Source organism: Cibotium barometz, chromosome 20, assembly GCF_041138505.1.
Source record: "Cibotium barometz isolate CiBa-2024 chromosome 20, ASM4113850v1, whole genome shotgun sequence".
Classification (NCBI taxonomy): Eukaryota; Viridiplantae; Streptophyta; class Polypodiopsida; order Cyatheales; family Cibotiaceae; genus Cibotium; species Cibotium barometz.
In genome coordinates, this window is record NC_141065.1 from 39,070,675 (window position 1) to 39,077,370 (window position 6,696).

Here is a 6,696-nt window from a genome sequence, read left to right on the forward strand (position 1 = left end):
TCTTTGAGGTAAAATTAGTCTGATGATTTGGTTGTGTATGCTAAATCTTAATTTATTTCATTTGGATTTATTTTATTGCATATGCTATTATGAATGTTGATGAATATGCAAACCTCCAATATTAATGACCATATAATAATATGACACATCGTAAATGTTATAAAGCAAAGAAATTAATGGCTTAAGAATACCACAAGTATGATTATCTAGAATCAAAATTCTAAGAAAGTTTACCAAAGAATAATAATTATCATGTGATTTTTTGAAATTCTTAATTAAACAACAAGGATGTAAATTAATCTTACAAATAGTTTTCCAAGCTACACTAGCACTCACCAATATTTTCCTAGAAATAAAATGCTTTATTTTTATAAACAAATAAATGAAATATTATATATTATCAAATTGTCTTCCTTTTGTTAAAGTTCTTACTTGTGTTTTTTGAGTAACATGCTTGTCAATTATTCAGCCCATAAATTTGGCTTCTTAATTTGAATCATGCTATACTTGTGTGTTTTCAATTGCATAGAGTCCCATAAGCATAATAAGATACATTTCAAAAAAAAGGCTCAATATCTTATGACAAAACCATATTGTATTAAAATAAGGATCTTTATATTTTATTTGTCCAAAGAACATGTCAAGATTAAAGTTACAATATATATTAGGGAGCCCAAACTTATCAAGAAAGTGTTATAAAGTTCTTGAAGTGTTAAATAGTACCAATATGTTCAAACATGTGGTATAAAACTATGGATGATTTACAATAGCAACTTTCTAGTTGCTATTTTGCTTTATGGAGTCAAGTGGAGCGAAGACATGGTAATGAGTGGATCTTGCACGCTGTGTGAAAGAAGAACTTTTAGTGAGTAGGAATGCGTGGGAAAGAGGAAGTGATAAGAAACAGATGGGAGATAAGAGAAGCTATGTGAGACCCACCAATGGAAGAGAAACCCCTCCCATTATAATAATTATAATAATCTTGAGGAGCTTAGGGAGGAGTAGATGCAAGAAAGCATCATCACCACACGAGGGAGAGAAGGGAGAAGACAAAATAGCTAACTTGAAAGAAAATAGATTGGGCAGAGCCACATGCATTGCCAGTTCCATGTCATAATACACCATCAGTGTCATATCACATTGCTCCACCGAGTGCTACATCACATTGCAGTGCTTGGCTCAAATCAATGAGAAAGTCTAGAGTTATTATGCTTAACTCCCCTAGTGGAAAGTAAGCTTCGCATGGAAACCTCCAAAGGGAAATAGTTTAGGAAGAGGAAAAATGTGTACAAACATCTAGGAGTAGGAATAAATAGACTTGTGGTATTGTCACCAAACCATAACCTAGCACTAGTTCTTTTTAGGTGATAACTAGATAGGAATGAATTAAACAAATGGATCACTGTACTACCAACACCCAATAGGACACCTTAGGCCTTGTCCATCCGCACCACAATAGTGAAGTGACTGTAAACCTTGAGAAAGACATTTATGTGCTTGTAGAGACCAATTAATATGTGGCATAAGAATCATGCTTCATAGGGTTTTCAAGTTCTAAATTCTTAATATGTGGCCTAACAATCATGCTTTATAGGGTTTTCCAGTTTCGAATGGTTTAAAAATTCCCAAATATCATTACATAAAGCTATTACAAGGGGAAATGTGACGGTTTTATGGTCTCATTACATAGTTGCAAGGAGAAATGTGATGGTTTTAGGGTCACATTACATAATGTGACCAAGGTGGTGAATTTTCCTGATGTGCACTGATAAATTGCTTTTTTCCTTTTTAAAACCAAATTTTATGCACCCTTTCTCTAGCAGTATGTACAAGAAAAGGTAGCATGTTTTAACAGCTTAGAATTTTTTTTTCGGAGATGAAATGAGGCTTTGATTTGATGTTTACATAAATCATATGATCTTCCAAGATGTAAAAAATTCAAAAGAAATATCTTTCATGTTCTTGCAATGATTGTTTTTGCTTTGATGCAAGCTTAGTGGTGTGATTTAAGGTGGAAATTTAAAAAATATTCTTACAGTGGTAGTTATCAAAAGTATCCTTCCAATTTTATTGCTATCACTTACTTGCTTGGGAAAGGGGGTGATACTTAATATGGTTTTAATGACCTCTTTATACTATCATAAATTAGATGAACCAAAATATGACATTGATATCTTGTATGATAAATAAAAATTGAGCAAAAGAATTGTATTCCACGTAACTAGTAAGGTATAACTAGTCTCAAGAAGATTTAGTCATTACTAAACTAATAGTGTGTACGTAGTCCCATGAGACATTGCTGATTTATTAAGAACATAGGGAAAGGGTCCATATTTGGATGTGATCTTCTCTATATCAACCAAGATTTATTAAGTACTATGTGGTGATCCCTATGTTTTAGAATTGGATATAAAGGGAAATAGAAAGACTTATAAAACCTTGGGTTTGTTGCACCTTAATAGCTAATAAACATAAACTGCACCTTTCCATTTCAAAGGTACACCTTTTTGACATCCATGGACCTTCTTTCTATAGCTTAGAACATATGTATGAAGATTATGAGAATGAAATATTAAATTGTACTTATTTAAATCTAAATACTAACCTATTGACTCTATTAGTTGTGCTCATCTATTTCAGGTGTTGAGTTTAATTTTTATCCTTCTTATATAAATGAATCATAAATTTTAAATTGTATAAACTATTCAAAACACTTGTGTATAGAACATTATTTTATATTAAATGTATTTGTGAGCATTGTCATTAAGTAGTTTTAAATGACTAGAATTTTTACTCATCAACCATCTAAAAAGCTTACTTTTTATCCTTGTTAGGGAGGACTGATTTCCAAGCCAAAATTATAAAGAGGCATGCTCATTTATCCAAGTCCTCACTTTGTATTAAAATCTCACAAATTATTTATAGCTAACTTTAACAATTCCTTGCATTTTTCATTTTAAATTTGCTACTTTCCTCGCATCTTAATATACCCACCTTCGTAATGTATATCACTCACAAACTTTATGCAAGTGACGGGGGAGATGCCAAGCTTGATTTGCAACAATTGAAGGAACAACAAATATAGGCCAAAAGAGGGAGGGTCAAAGTCTTGATCATGAGGTTCACACTTTTGATCCCGTGGGGAGATGCTAAAGGCTAAAAGAGGGATGACTAAACTCCTGATCATGAGGAACACACTTTTTATCCTAGCAATTTCCTTTCCTTCCTTTTGGAATAGCTTGATTATCTTTCGTTGATGCTTGCAAAAGAGTACTATCTCCACTTTGGTTTTATTTTTTCAATGCAAGGGACTCAAAATGTAAAGAAAAATATCATTCTTCTTTCTACATAGAAGTACTCGACATTTATTTCCTCTTCTCCTAGAAAAACCTCTCTCTCTCTCTCTCTCTCTCTCTCTCTCTCTCTCTCTCTCTCTCTCTCTAACACACACACACACACACACACGCACACACACATGTACACTAATGCCTACACACATACACTCATGACACACACTCACACACATAAGCACACATGCATGCATGCGCTGTCGTGCCATGGCACGTCTATGGTGTGAAACCATGTATATGAGGCCATTAAATGCAAATCCAGATGCATAGGATTAAGTGCCATGACTTGAGTCATTATATGATGCCTAAGTACATATGTTCATATTGTAAATAAAGTTCAATAAGACGAGCTGAGGCTGAGTCAGGACTCGAAGCCTCTGTACATGAGTGTGGTGTGAATTATGGAGTTTTATGCTTATGGTAGACCTTGTAGTAGGGAACACCCTTCTCAACATGTATGGAAATGTGAGAGCATGTATGATGTAAGGATTGGTTTTGAAGAATGCCCTTTTGAGATATCGTGTCTTGGAATGCCATGATTTCTGTTCTCACTCGGTTCATGGATCTTCAGGGGACTAAATGGCCATTAGGAGCAGCCATTCGTGGTAGCACCATGCTACGCAACCGCATGCTGGCTGACCAGAGTTTTCTCTTCAAGATACTGACAGAGATTGCAATTGATTCTGGCTGTGCGACAATTGCCGAAGTACAAAAGAGAGGAGATGATTTTTGGAATGAATTTGAGCTTTACATGGCAGATCTTGTAGTTGGTATTGTTGTGGATATTGCTCTAGTTGGCATGCTAGCTCCGTTTTTATACAGTTCAAAAGGGTAGCTCCCACCACTGGAGTTGTGGCTCAGTTTTCACGTGCAATTCAATCTCTTCCCAGCAGTGTCTTTGAGGCTGCAACTCCAGGCAGGAAATTCTCAGTGCAACAAAAAATTGCCTCATGCTTTTACAAGGGTATTCAATATGGAGCAGTTGGCTTTAGCTGTGGAATAATAGGCCAAGGGATTGCGAACTCCATAATGTTGTTAAAGCGGAAGATGAAGAAATCTGATGAGGACATACCCATACCACCACTCGTGAAAAGTGCGGCACTATGGGGTGTATTCCTTGCTGTTTCTTCGAATGCTCGATATCAAATTATCAATGGATTGGAGAGGACCTCAGCTACACCTTAGCGCAGACGCAAGGTGGCAGCTTGCGTGGCATGCGAAAGAGTCTTTAAAAAAAAGGAAATTTTCGATTAATAAGCTAAAATAATGGAGGCGCAGTGTATTCAAATCGGGGGAAACTCGAGATTTTAGCTGCAAAAGTGAAGGGCTCCCGAATCTCTTGCGGGAAAAGAGTTGCGGGAAAAGAGAGAAAAACCAGAAGCAGCGCGTATCGAAGGGGGAGGTGTGCAAAAATCATAACCAGACGGGAATACAACCAGAGTTTTAAAATTCATGAGGGTGGCAACTATATGGGGCATCTTGGATTTTGATTTAAAGAGGAAATGAAGTGCTCTCACAACACGTGAAGAAATCAGAATCCGACGCATACAGCAGTGAAGCAAATAATGAGAAAAGCGAAAGCCATAAATTCGCTTCTTTTTTTGAGATAAGTGAATTTTTTTTGTTGTTTATCACTTACAATTTTCAAAATTGTAAAGCCCTTAAATAATTACACTATCTTTTAAAGCTTTTGGATAAGGCTTTGGGTAAGCTTTTTCTTGTTGTTTTGGAGAATCTTGGGACTTGGATTTAATTTTCTACTCAGCTGGATTTTGGAATGCTAGACATGGAATTTTCAAAAATCACATGATTATGTTGTACATATGCCATATGTCATCTTTTGCTTTGTGAGTTGTTGGAATCTGAAAGCAGGTTTTCACGAGATCAAGAGACACCTTGAAATGATGGAATTGGCATTATATGTTATATGTGATGTGAATGGTCACATGTATATGGAAATCATTTGTAGATTGTGTTATGCCTACATGTGATTGGTTTAAGGCATTTGGAAAAAGAATCAGGAGATCTATGCTTGGAGAATTGGTCATGCTCTTGACACACAATTTATGTGCAATCATCAAGCTGAAATTGGGGATGTATTGAAGTGAATTGGCACATGTACATGTCATCAAAAATGCCCTTGGAGAGTTATGTGTGTGTGTTTCCTTGTTGGGATTAGAAGCTACTCTCACAGCTAGAAGTCTCGCACTTTCCCAGCAACACCGTCCACGTACTGACAGCTTTGGTGAACCCGACGTGAAACTGCTGGGGTGAGAGTGTGGTGAAATACACAGGGAAGCTATGGCTGAGAATCTTGAGGGTCACGGGGTTCATTTTGACCCCAGAGTTATGCAAATGTTTCAGATGTTTACTATGTATATGCAACAGCAGCAAGCTGCTGAGAGGGGACAAATTTCCACGACCAAAGCACTGCAGTCAAAGCCTTTGCTTTTCAGCCGCATGAGATAGGCTGTGTTGATCCAAGTGTAACAGCGCCAATGGTGATCTTCACTGTACCACATGTGCCCTGGAACCTGTGGCCGATTCCAGTACCAAAGGCTCTCTTGCCAAAGCTGATGGAATTACTAAAAGAAAAGATCACGATGGGAATTTTGGAGCCATCATGCGCTCCATACTCCAATAGATGGTTTACCGTGCCAAAGAAAAATGGAACATTGCACTTCATTCAAGACATGCAACATGTAAACAAGGTCACAATCAGGAATGTGGGAGCAGGTCCGATTGTGGACGAGTTTGCAGAAGCATTTGCAGGGAAAGCTATATACTCTATGGGTGATCTGTATTCGGGATATGATCAGTTTCAGCTGGATATACAAAGCAGGGACTTGACCACAATGAAAACTCCTTTGGGATTGGTAAGAATGTGTACCTTACCACATGGAGCCACCAACTCAGTGGCGCATATGATGAATGGAATGAATAAAGTCTTGCGAGACTTCATACCACAAATAACTATGCCTTTTCTGGATGATGTGCCAATAAAGGGCTGTGATGAGAAAAATAAAGATGAGGATTTGGATTCGAGGGGGTGCCGCAAGTTTGTGGCAAATCATATAAAAGATTGTGATATGATTCTATCCAGGCTTGAAGAGGTGAATCTTACTTTGTCTGGATCGAAATCAGTGTTTGGGGTTGGTGAAGTGCTAATAGTGGGGCATCATTGTAGTATTAATGGACGCCGACCTTGTCCAGCCAAGATAGATGCAATATAAAGAATGAAAGAGATATGCATTAATGTTACAGAGTTGAGGAGATTTCTTGGTGCATGTGTCTTTTATGTTATTTGGATCCCACATTATGCACATGTAGCAGATCCTCTTTATTA

At 37.1% G+C, this 6,696-nt stretch overlaps 1 pseudogene; it reads left to right on the forward strand.

Moving 5' to 3' along the window:
• Window positions 1-3,885: 3,885 nt before the first annotated feature.
• LOC147627847 (protein RETICULATA-RELATED 1, chloroplastic pseudogene) lies at window positions 3,886-4,535 on the forward strand (annotated as a pseudogene).
• Window positions 4,536-6,696: the final 2,161 nt, after the last annotated feature.